Consider the following 12,394-nt stretch of genomic DNA (forward strand, 5'->3'; position numbering starts at 1 on the left):
AAAGTTGTTTTGGCTTTCACCTGAACCAGTAATCCACTTACCTGTGGTTTTTCCAAAGCCACACACATCTGAAGAGGAGTTGAGACTTCATTCCCTCAATGGGAGGCAAGCCTTAGCCTTTTACCTAAGGACAAAGCCAATCAGGAAATCTCCCAGACTGTTTATTTCGATAGCGGAAGGAGTCCAAAGCCACGCTATTCAGCTGTGTCATCTCCATCCCCCTCACAGAGTGAGGGCTTATTCTACAAGAGCACAAGTAATGTCAATGCATCACTTCAAAGAGTAGCTCCACCGAGTTCCATCCACATATTCACGAGGCATTTTGTTCTAGTCCAGGATTCCTCCACTGGTGTGTCCTTTGGGATACTGGTCCTTCAAATGGCTCTGCCGCGTGAATCCTAGCACCCTCCTCCTACTTGAGTACGGCTTGGCAGTCACCCACAATGTAATTACATACAGGGACCAGCACTCGAAGAAAAGGAAGATACTTGCCTTATTGTAAGTGGAGGTTCTTTGAGCTGTGTGGCCCCTGTCTGTATTTCACTTCCCACCCTCCTTTCCCTCTGCTCTGGATCATTCTTGGATTGGTGGCAGAGAAGGAACTGGCAAGTTGGTCGGTCTATTCTGCCCTTTATCTCCTCAGTTGGAAGCAAAAGGAGAGCAAGGGTGAATGCGTGGACCAATGAATGTTGTTTTCAAAATTCTCTGACTACAGGTGCGTGGAACACGTGTACCCATAGTGGAATACAGATAGGGACCACACATCTCAAAGACCTTCCTGTTATAACTTTCTCTTCCACAGCCTCTCTAGGTAACCTGTTCCAGTGTTAACTATCCTCATAGTTAGAAAATTTTTCCTAATATCCAACCTAAACTTCCCCTGCTACAGATTAAACTGATTACTGCTTGTCCTATCCTCAGTGGACATGGAGAACAACTGATCACAGTCCTCTTTACAACAAGCTTTTACATAGTTGAAGATTGTGATAATTTCCTCCCTAAATCTTCTCTTGTCTGTCCTAAAACATGCCTATTTTTTTCAGCCTTTCTTCATCATGTTTTCTAAACTTCTTACCTTTTGTGTTGCTCTCCTCTGGACTCTCTGCAATTTGCCCACATCTTTCTCAAAGTGTTGTATCCAAAACTGGATGTGACACTCCAACGGAAGCCTTATCAGTGCCAAGTAGAGTGGAACAATTACCTCCTGTGGTATTACAACATGACTATTAATACATCCCATATCTCACAGGGATGCTGTAAGGATGAATAGAATAATCATGACATAATGCATCCCAGAAGGACAGTTGCAACATTGGCATTTTGTGGCCTGTCAGTTAGCCAGTTTTTAATTCATTTGAGTGCAATGTTAGTTTTTCAGCATTCTAGTTCAAAATGTTGTACTGTACAAAGTCAATTGCCTTACAGAAGTCTAATTATAGTCCATCAGCATCATTACCTTTATCAAACAAACTTGTAATCTCATCAAAAAATTATCAGGTTATTTTGACAAGCTTTATTTTATAACCCTATGTTGATTGGCATTAATTGTATTACCCTCCTTTAATTCTTTATTAATTGAGTCCCCTATCACCCATTCCATTATTTTGCACAGGATTGATGCCATGTTGACAGGCCTATAATTACCTGTGTTGTCCCGTTTACCCTAGCACAATATTAGTTTTCTTCCAATCTTGTGGAACTTTCCCAGTGTTTCAATGCTTTTATTTAGAATCAGCATTAACAGTCCAGCTATCTGCAAGTTATCTGGACCAGCTGATTTATAGAGTCATAGATACCAAGATCAGCAGGGACCACTGTGATCCTCTAGTCTGACTTCCTGTGTAACACAGGCCATACAGCTTCCCTGAAAATAATGTACCCAACACACCTGCTCCAGACTCTTACTTACATAGCTGCTACTCCGCTTCAATGGCCAAATCATGTCACTTTCAGCCACCCACTTCAAAGGTCTAAATTTAGTAGCTGTTTAACATCCTCCTGAGTTACTGTTGGAATGGAATGTTTCGTCATTAAGGGCACAAGAGCAAACTATCCCGCTGCATCGGAAAGATGGGAGCGATGGCACGAGACCACCCTGGCTTAACAAGGAGATCTTCAATGATCTGAAACTCAAAAAAGAGTCCTACGAGAATTTGAAACTAGGTCAAATTACAAAGGATGAATATAAACAAGCAGGGACACAATTAGAAAGGCCAAGACACAAAATGAGATTAAACTAGCTAGAGACATAAAGGGTAACAAGCAAACATTCTACAACTATATTAGAAGCAAGAGGAAGACCAGGGACTGGGTAGGCCCGTTACTCAATGGGAGAAGAAAAACAACAACAGACAATGTGGAAATGGCAGAAATGCTAAATGACTTTTTTGTTTCACTTTTCATTGAAAAGGTTAGTAGCTATTGGATGTTTAACAGAGTGAGTGCCAGTGAAAACGAGGTAAGATCAGAGGCTAAAATAGAGGAAGAACAAGTTAAAAATTACTTAGACAAGTTAGATGTCTTCAGGTCACCAGTGCCTGATGAAATACATCCTAGAATTCTCAAGGAGCTGACTGGGGAGATGTCTGAGCCATTAACAATTATCTTTGAAAAGTCACTGAGGACGGGGGAGATTCCAGAGGACTGGAAAAGGGCAAATCTAGTGCCAATGTATCAAAAGGGAAATAAAGAGAACCTGGGAAATTACAGAGCCGTTAGCTTCACTTCAGTACCTGGAAAAATAATGGAGCAACTAATAAAGCAATCAATTTGCAAACACTTACAAGGTGATAAGTAACAGTCAGCATGGATTCGTCAAGAACAAATTATGTCAAACCAGCCTGATAGGAGGGCCAGGAACAGAGCCAGGGCCCGGTCACAGTAGGGAGCCGGGGCCAGCCAGGAGCAGCACACGGGGCAAGGGCCAGGAGCGGGGCCCATGTGTGGGACATAGCAAGGTGTGAGATGCAGCCAGAAGCTGAGGCTGGGGCAGCAGCCAAGAGGTGGGGCTGGAGCAGAGATGGGAGCAGCGTGGGGCTGGGTGGCACTTCCTCTCCACCCCCATCCCGAAGGTTCCTCTGTGCTCCCCTAGGGGAGTGTGCCTTACAGTCTGGGGACCTCTGGTCTAGATCATGCTTGGTCTTGCCATAAGTGCAGGGGACTGGACAAGGAGACCTCTTGAGGTCCCTTCCAATCCTACAATTCTCTGATCATTGTGCAGTGTGACCATCATCTGGCTTTTTCCCAAGTACAAAACAGAAACTTTTATTGATTGCTTATGCCTTTCCACATGTGTTGACCATTCTACCATTTCCATCTAGTGATGCATTTTCTGCTCTTTGCATGTGCTAACACAACCCAGAGCTCTCTGTAGGCAGGGGAGCTTAGCCGACTCTTCCTATAAGGAGAGGAGAAGTAACCAAAGAAATGTGGGGGGGACACGCCAGAAGGAAGGTCCCTCTTAGGGAGTCTGTGTTCTCTGTACCTAACCAAAGCCATGGACTTGAGGCCTGCTGGCTCAGTCTGAATCCCTGACTCGTATTTGAACATTAGTCATGGCTGAGGCATTTACTTTAATGACATGACTTTTCTGGCTGAAGTGTCCCATGTAGACTCTAGGCCCAAAGGCAGACGCGCCCTGGGGTTTGGACTGAGGTTGTTGTCACCTGTTTACGTTGAGAGTCAGGGGCTGCTCACACTCTGTAGAAATGTTGAGCTTGGTTTTGCATTCAGATCCCTCCCAAAGCAGCTGGACCTGAACTTAGTGCTCGTGAAGGACAAGCTGTTTGGAGATGCTTGGAAGAGTGTACCCTAGTCATTCTGATGTGAAGGGCTTGCAAGCTTCATGTCGGCTAAGTCTGGGACATGGGGGGGCGGAAGGGCCCAGGGGTTAGAGGGCTAGTGGGGGACCTGGGTTCAATTCCCTGTTCTGCACAGACTCCCTGTGTGACCTTGGCAAGTCACCTAGCAACAGGTTTTTAGAGAGATTTATTTCGCTAAGGATGCAGAGAGGCACTTTGGTGCTTTTGAAAATTCCACTGTCTGCCTATCTGCATCCCTGGGCAAATTAATACCTGTAAAAATCTGAGCTTCTCTCTGCCTCAGTTATCTGTAAAACGGGGGTAAAGGCACTTGCGTAGCTCACAGGGGTGTTGTAAGGATGAATACAATAATAATAAGGTAGGTCATGTGGTTCAGCCCCCTGCACTGAGGCAAGGCTAAGTATCTGACCATCCGTGACAGGTGTTTGTCTAACCTGTTTTTAAAACCTCCAGTGATGGTGATTCCACAACCTCCCTCGGTAATTTGTTCAAGTACTTAACTACCCAGGGAGTTAGGAAGTTTTCCTTAAGATCTAAGCTAAATCTGCCTTGCTGCAATTTAAGCCCATTGCTTCTCCGGTCAGCCTCACCTCAATCCCTGGAAAAACCATGGAGCAGGTCCTCAAGGAATCCGTTTTAAGGCACTTGGAAGAGAGGAAGGTGATCAGGAACAGTCAACATGGATTCACCAAGGGCAAGTCATGCCTGACCAACCTGATATCTCTTCATAGAAGACAGACTGGCTCTGTGGATGTGGGGAAAGCGATGGATGTGATATACCTTGACTTTAGCAAAGCTTTTGATACAGTCTCTCACAGTATTCTTATCAGCAAGTTAAGGAAGTATAGGTTGGATGAATGGACTATAAAATGGATAGAGAACTGGCTAGAGCATAGGGCTCAACGAGTAGTGATCAATGGCTCCATGTCTAGCTGGCAGCCGGTAACAAGCAGGCTGCCCCAGGGGTCGCTGCTGGGGCCGGTTTTGTTCAACATCATCATTAATGATCTGGAGGATGGGGTAGATTGCACCCTCAGCAAGTCTGCAGATGACACTAAGATGGGGGGAGTGGTAGATACCCTGGAAGGTAGGGATAGGATACAGAGTGACCTAGACAAATTGGGAGGAGTGGGCTAAAAGAAATCTGATGAGGTTCAACAAGGACAAGTGCAGAGTCCTGCATTTAGGACGGAAGAATCCCATGCACTGCTACAGACTGGGGACTGACGAGCGAGGCAGCAGTTCTGCAGAAAAGGACCTGAGGGTAACAGTGGATAAAAAGCTGGATATGAGTCAGCAGTGTGCCCTGGTTGCCAAGAAGGCTAATGGCATATTGGGCTGCATTAGTAGGAGCATTGCCAGCAGATCGCGGGAAGTGATTATTCCCCTCTATTCGGCATTGGTGAGGCCGCATTTAGAATATTGTGTCCAGTTTTGGGCCCCCCACTACAAAAAGGATATGGACAAGTTGGAGAGAGTCCAGCGAAGGGCAACAAAAATGATTAGGGGTCTGGAGCACAAGACTTATGAGGAGAGGCTGAGGGAACTAGGCTTGTTTAGTCTGCAAAAGAGAAGAATGAGGGGGGATTTGATAGCAGCCTTTAACTACCTGAAAGGGGGTTCCAGGGAGGATGGAGCTAGGCTGTTCTCAGTGGTGGCAGATGACAGAACAAGGAACAATGGTCTCAAGTTGCAGTTGGGGAGATCTAGGTTGGACATTAGGAAAAGATTTTCCCTAGGAGGGTGGTGAAGCACTGGAATGGGTTACCTAGGGAGGTGGTGGAATCTCCATCCTCAGAGGTTTTTAAAGCTGCAGCTTGACAAAGCCCTGGCTGGGATGATTTAGCTGAGGCTAGTCCTGCTTTGAGCAGGGGGTTGGACTAGATACCTCCTGAGGTCCCTTCCAACTCTATGATTCTATGATTCTTGTCCTGTCCTCAGTGTATAAGGAGAACAATTTAACAACCTTTTACATACTTGAAGACTGCTTTCATGTCCTCCCCTCAGTGTTCTCCAGGCTAAACAAACCCAGTTTTTTCAATCTTTCCTTACAGGTCATTTTTTCTAGACCTTTCATCATGTTTGCTGCTCTTCTCTGAACTCTCTCCAGTCTGTCCACATCTTTCCTGAAGTGTGGTGCCCAGAACCAGACATGATACTTCAGCTGAGGCCTTGTCAGTGCTCAGTACAGAGGAAGAATTACTCCTTGGGTCTTATTTACAACACTCTTGCTAATACAACCCAAAATTATGTTTACTTTTTTTGCAACAGTATTACATTGTTGATTCATATTTAGCTTGTGATCCACTGTAACCCCCGATCCTTTTCTGTAGTACTCCTTCCTAGGCAGTCATTTCTCATTTTATATTTGTGAAATTGATTATTCCTTTCTGAGGCTGTGGAATTCGCTGCCGTCAGATCGACTTATCTGGATCGACTGAACGGTCAGTGAAGACCCGCTCAGTCGATCCAGAAATCGACATATTAAAAGCACCTCCTCAAGTGGCGTAGCGCTGCGTCGACGGTTCCCATTGGCGCAGTGCAGTGAAGACGGAGCGCAGAACAGAAGCACAGTAGTTGACAGGAGTTATGCAAGATTTTTGCGTAGTTTGCGTAACTCAGGTCGACTGCCACCAAATCTCCGAGATAAGTGTAAACAAGCCCTGAGTGTAGTACTTTGCACTTGTCCTTATTGAATTGCATCTTATGTATTTGTCAAGATCATTTTGAATTCTAATCCTGTCCTTCCAAGCGCTTGCAAACCTTCCCAACTTGGTATTGTCCACAAACTTTATAAGTGCACACGCCATGCCATTACCCAAATCTGTTATGAAGATATTGAGTAGAACTGGACATAGGACAGATCACTGCAGGATCCCACTCGAGATGTCCTTCCAGTTTGACTGTGAGCCATTGATAACTACTCTCTGAGTGCGGTTTTCCAATCAGGTGTGCATCCACCTGGTAGTAGGTCGATCTTGGCTATATTGCCCTAGTTTGTTTATGAGAAGGTCATATGAGACAGTATCAAACCCTTACCAAAGTCATGTTACCCTGTCAACGAATGATATGAGGTTAGTTTGACATGATTTGTTTTTGACAAATCTGTATTGACTGTTACTTATCTTATTATTTTCAAGGTGTTTACAAACTGATCGATTGTTTATTTGCTCCATTATCTCTCTGGAACCGAAGTTAAGATTCCCTGGATTCCCTTTCTATAGGTGGGCACCATATTGCTCTTTTCCAGCCCTCTGGGATCTCTCCCATCCTCCATGAGTTCTCAAAGGTAACCACTAATGGCTCAAAGAACTCTTCAGCTAGTTCCCTGTGTATTATAGGATGTATTTTTTCAGGCTCTGATGACTTGAAGGCATCTAACTTGTCTAAGTAATTCTTAACTCATTCTTCCCTGGTATGACCTCAGACCCTACCCCATTTACACTGACATTCACGATGTTGTTCATCTGATTGCTGCCAACCTTTTTGGTGAAAATTGAAAAAAAAAAAAAAAAAGGGGGGGGGGGGTGGCATTTAGCACTTCCACCATTGCTGCCTTTTCTGATTTGTCTTTCTCTCCTCATTGAGTAACGGGCCTACCCTGTCGTGGGTCTTCCTCTTTCTTCTAATGTATTTGTAAAATGTTTTCTTGTGACCTTTTATGTCTCTAGCTAGTTCATTCTCATTTTGTGGCTTTTGGCCTTTCTAATTTTGTCCCTGCTTGTTTATATTCATCCTTTGTAATTTGACCTAGTTTCCATTTTTGTAGGACTTTTTTTTTTTTTTTTTTGCATTTCAGGTCATTGGATATCTCCTGGTTAAGCCGGGGGGGTCTCTTACCGTACTTCCTATGGCATTGGGATAATTTGTTTTTGTGCCCTTAATATTGTCTCTTTCAAAAAACTATCAAGTCTCCTGAACTCTTTTTTTCCCCTTATACTTGCTTCCCATGGGATATTGCCTACCAATTCTCTGAGTTTGCTAACGTCTACCTTCTTGAAGTCCACTGTCTTTCTTCTGCTGTTTTCCCTCCTACCATTCCTTAGGATCATGAACTCTTATCATTTCATGATCACTGTCATGAAGCTGCCTTCCACTTTCCTCCCGATTTTTCAGACTCAAATCTAGAACAGCTTCTCTGATAGTCACTTTTTCCACCTTCGGTAATGAAATGTTGTCTCCAGTACATTCCAAGAACTGTTGGGTAATCTGTGCCCTGCTACATTATTTTCCCAGCAGATGTCTGGGTAAGATGAAGTCCCCTCTCACTTCTTCTTTGGATGATTTTTGTTAGTTGTTTAAAAAAAGCCGCATCCAGCATTTCTTCCTGGTCAGGTGGTCTATAACAGACTCCTGCTGTGACATCACCATTGGTTTTTATCCCTTTTATCCTTACCCAGAGACTTCCAACAGGTCTGCCTCCCAGCTCTGCTTTGACCTTAGTGCCAGTGTAGTCATCATTGCTATACAAGGCAACACCTCCTCCATTTCTGCCCTGCCTGTCTTCCTGAACAGGCTGTGCCCTTCCGTGCCAACATTCCAGGCATGTGAATTGTCCCACCACGTCTCTGGGACGCCAGCTATGTCATAATCATGGCTCTTCACCAGCCTTTCTCGTTCTTCCTTGAATTCCCCATACTTCTTGCCTAAGTATACAGACAGCCGAGATGGTCATTAGATTTCCCCGCTGTATTCCCTCTTGTGTCTCCTTTGTCCCAACCATGACTGCCTATGTGCCCCCCAGATTCTGACCCCTCTGCCAGGTCTTCGTGTTTTGGACTTGTGTGAGCTTTTGTCTCCTCTCCCCCGTTTAAAGGCTGCCTCCCTCCCTAGGTTAGCCAGTCTGTATCGAAAGACACTCCTCCCCTTCCTTGATGGGTGGACCCCGTCTCTGCTCCGCTGTCCTCAGAACAGCGTCCCGAAGCCCTCCCGGGGACCCCCTCCATGCAACCACGCCTTCCAGGATGTACCTGACTCTGCCTGGCCCCCTACCCTTGATGAGAAGAATTGATGACAATGTCACCTGCACCCCCAACTCCCTCACCCTCACTCCCAGCGCCCTGGAGTCACTGCTGATCTGTTCAGGGTCAGAGCTCCCGTATCTTTAGTGCCCACATGAACGAGCGGCCTGGGAGTCAGAGGGCCAGGCGATCCTTGGCAATCCCTCTGTAATGCCTCAGATATGGGCCCTCCCGGGTATGCCAGGTCAGGCAGGCAAATGGATGCCTCACTTTCCCCTTAGAAGGAAGTCAGTCGCCAGCCATCACCCCCTTTCTTTCCTCTTGGAAGTGGTGGCTGCGATCTTCCCAGCCCTGGGGGCACATAGCTTCTCCTCTCAGGGCAATTCCTCATTCCTGGATACCCGCCCAGCATGTGGTTTTTATCTCTGTGGATGGTGGGCTGGGAACAGAGGTGCAGCACTGCCTGCTGCCAGAAGTAACCAGCAGCCAGATTCCTCCCTGGGAAGGTGCCGTTTCCTCTGCCTTGGTGGCACTACTGCAACCTCTGCAGCTGGATTGCAGCTGGATTGCTTCCTCAGCCATGGAGGTCCCTCTGTGTCTATTTTCAATTACTTCCTCCTCTGCACGGTTGCTCCTCAGTATAGCCACCTCCTCCTCCCGTCTCCCAGCTGCTGCTTGTAGAATCTCTCACCCTGGATGGCCTCCCCAGCCCGGCTTTCCACAGGCTCTGAAAAGCCATACCAGGACCTGGGTTGATGCATCCATGGTCGGGGTCTCCGTGCGGGCACAGGTGCAGGTGGAGGAGCCGGGAGCAGTGTTGGCAGGGCCAATGAACCATGGTGATTTTATTCTTTCTCCCGCCTACAAACTCCCCTATGTGCTAGCTCCCCCTTGGCCGATTAGAGCTTGTCTACACTTGAAATGCTACATGGCAGCGCTTCAGTGTAAACAGGGCCTACACCGACGGGAGGGTCTCCCATCGACGGAGGTCACCTACCTCCCCAAGAGGCGGTAGCTAGGTCGACGGAAGAATTCTTCCACCTACCTACTGTTGTCTACACGGGGGATTAAGTCAGCTTCATTATGGCGCTCAGGTGTGGATTTTTCACACCCTTGAGCACCGTTGTGCAGACATCTTAATTTTCTTGTGTAGACCAGGCCTCAGGGTCTGGTTTCTCAGCCCTTCTCACCTAGGTCAGCCCTGTCCCCTTGTTAACACACCGGGGAAGGGTGGTCATGCACACTCAGCTAGCAGCCAGTAGGTCTCTGGCCCCCACAAATGCACAGTCCCCAACAGACCGCACTGCGAGCTCTGAGCAAGCCAAAAGACAAATAAAGACCAGGCAGCTCCCGCAGTAGGGATCGGGAGGTATGTACAGCCTGCAGTGATGGAGGCCATAGACGTTCCTTAGATGGATGTGATTTCTCGGTACATTGTGGCTACTCACGGCGATGCAGGGTTCCAGCTAGACCCATGAGCAGTGGTTTTGATGAAGCTCTGCACCCTAATAAATCACGACCTCGGTGGTCACTTGAATGGGTGATCCTGTGTACACAGAAGAGCTCTGGAATAAAGGGCAGCGTGTGTGAGCAGCTTGGCTCTCTCTGGCTTTCCTTTTATTTTTAAATTAATACAACGCTATGGGTGAGCTGTAAGCACCAAAGCGAAATAGAAAGTTACAGCTCCTGCAGCAAGTAACGTCGCATGTCGTAGGGTGACATTATTATTCTCTCCCTCTGTTTTTGGGTTTCATCCTGGGGCCCATTGCCGTAGTATCTGGGTGCCTTCCTCGTCAGAATGAGAGCCACAGCAAAGTTCCTAGTGGATTTCCTGCTCTTTTGTAAAGACTCACCTTAAAGAAAGGTTTGTGCGGTTGGTTGGTTGTTTTATTTTTTTAAATTAATTTCCAATTTCCTCTTTTTTTCCTTCTGGTTGGCTGCTCGGGTTTTGGCCAGAAGGGGTGTCAGTATGTTGCCTCCTATATATGTGGCCAATATTTGCTGTACTATTTCTACCAACTGCATCTGAGGAAGAGGAAGCCCACGAAAGCTTATGCCTGCTGAAATTAAATGTGTTAGTCTTTAAAGTGCCCCAGGACTCTGGTTGTTTTTGCTGAATACAGACTAACACGGCTACCCCTCTGGAACGTATATGGCAGAAAGTCCTTTTGGAAAGGAAGATTTTGAAGCAATTCCTAGAGATGCTCAGAGTCTGCATTTTCCTGAACTCCTCTGAAAGTTCCAGAGCCGGCTCCCCTTGACCGAGAATGTTTTATCCCTGCTCGCACTTGGTGCGTCGTGGGCTCTGTGATCTGCATTGTCCCAGAGGCGTGCAGCTGTCACTGAGAGTCATAGATTGGAATGTGGACGTTAATGCAGCTGGTTATTATTATTAATTATTTGTATTGCAGTAGTGCCTAGAGGCCAGAACTGAGATCAGGCCACAGTGGATTGGGCACTGCACGTAAATGAAGAGCTTATCTAGACAGACAAACCGTGGGTGAAATGAACTATCATTATCCCCATTGCACAGCTGATAAGTGCCTCTCCCAGGATCACACAGAGAGTCTATGTCAGAGCTCAGGATCTTCTGAGTCCAGTCCCGTGCCTTGGACAAGACAATCCTTCCAGTCTTGTGAAAACTCAGATATCTATCAGCACGTGACTTGGAAGCTCTGTACAAACAGGTAATGCCAGCAGCTAATTCATACACTCGTACAGAGAGTTACCGATGTGAAATGTGGCCTACCTAATCTTGCTGAGGAACCATAACTTTGGTTATTTTGAATGTGTATGCTTACATGTATCGAGGTGTCGCTGTAACAACAATAGTGTACTCGTTTGGGTTTGCAGTGAATAACCCGATGGCTAGTGTCAGAACGCCATTTCACTGGGTGCTGTATGACCATAAAATAAAGTACAATCTCTGACCCAAGACCTTCTGGTCTAAAGAGGGATGAGAGCTGAGCACAGAGAAGCGTAGGCCACACTGGCGGGGGGCTGAGGCCGATAGCGTCAGGAACACAGGTTTGTAGCACAGCAGAGGGATGGTTCGTTCTGATAAGATGGGATGGGAATGGATGACGAGCAAGCTCTGCGGTTGCTATTAGTTATTCTTGTTAGTAAACTCTTGTTCATTCATTAACACACAGAAAATCATTAACTCTGCAGCCTCCCAAGGAGACACCAGCTCATATTTTCAGCTCTGTGTTCCTGGGGCAATCGCTGTGTCCTCCTGCTGCTCCCTCTGCAGTGCTCTACGCTCCCCTGTTGTTAAGTATCACCCTTACTGAGATTGTAAGCTCTTTGGGGCAGGGACCTTGTCCCCCGTGTGCAGTGCCCAGCATGTTGGGGCATAGAAACATGGGGCTGCAAGGGACCTCAAACGATCATCGAGTCCAACCCTCTGCACAGAAGCAGGACCAAATAAACCTAGCCCATCCCGGACAGGTGGTGGTCCAACCTTTCTTAAAAACCTTCAATGATGGGGATTCCACAACCTCCCTTCCAAGCCTATTTCGGAGCTTAACTGCCTGAGAGTTAGAAGCTTTTCCTGCTACCTAACCTAAATCTCCTGTGCTGCAGATTAAGGCCATTACTTCTCCTGCCTTC

This window comes from Emydura macquarii, unplaced genomic scaffold (genome assembly GCF_026122565.2).
Source record: "Emydura macquarii macquarii isolate MOO-44397 ecotype Brisbane River unplaced genomic scaffold, CSIRO-AGI_Emac_v2 contig_2805, whole genome shotgun sequence".
NCBI lineage: Eukaryota > Metazoa > Chordata > Testudines > Chelidae > Emydura > Emydura macquarii.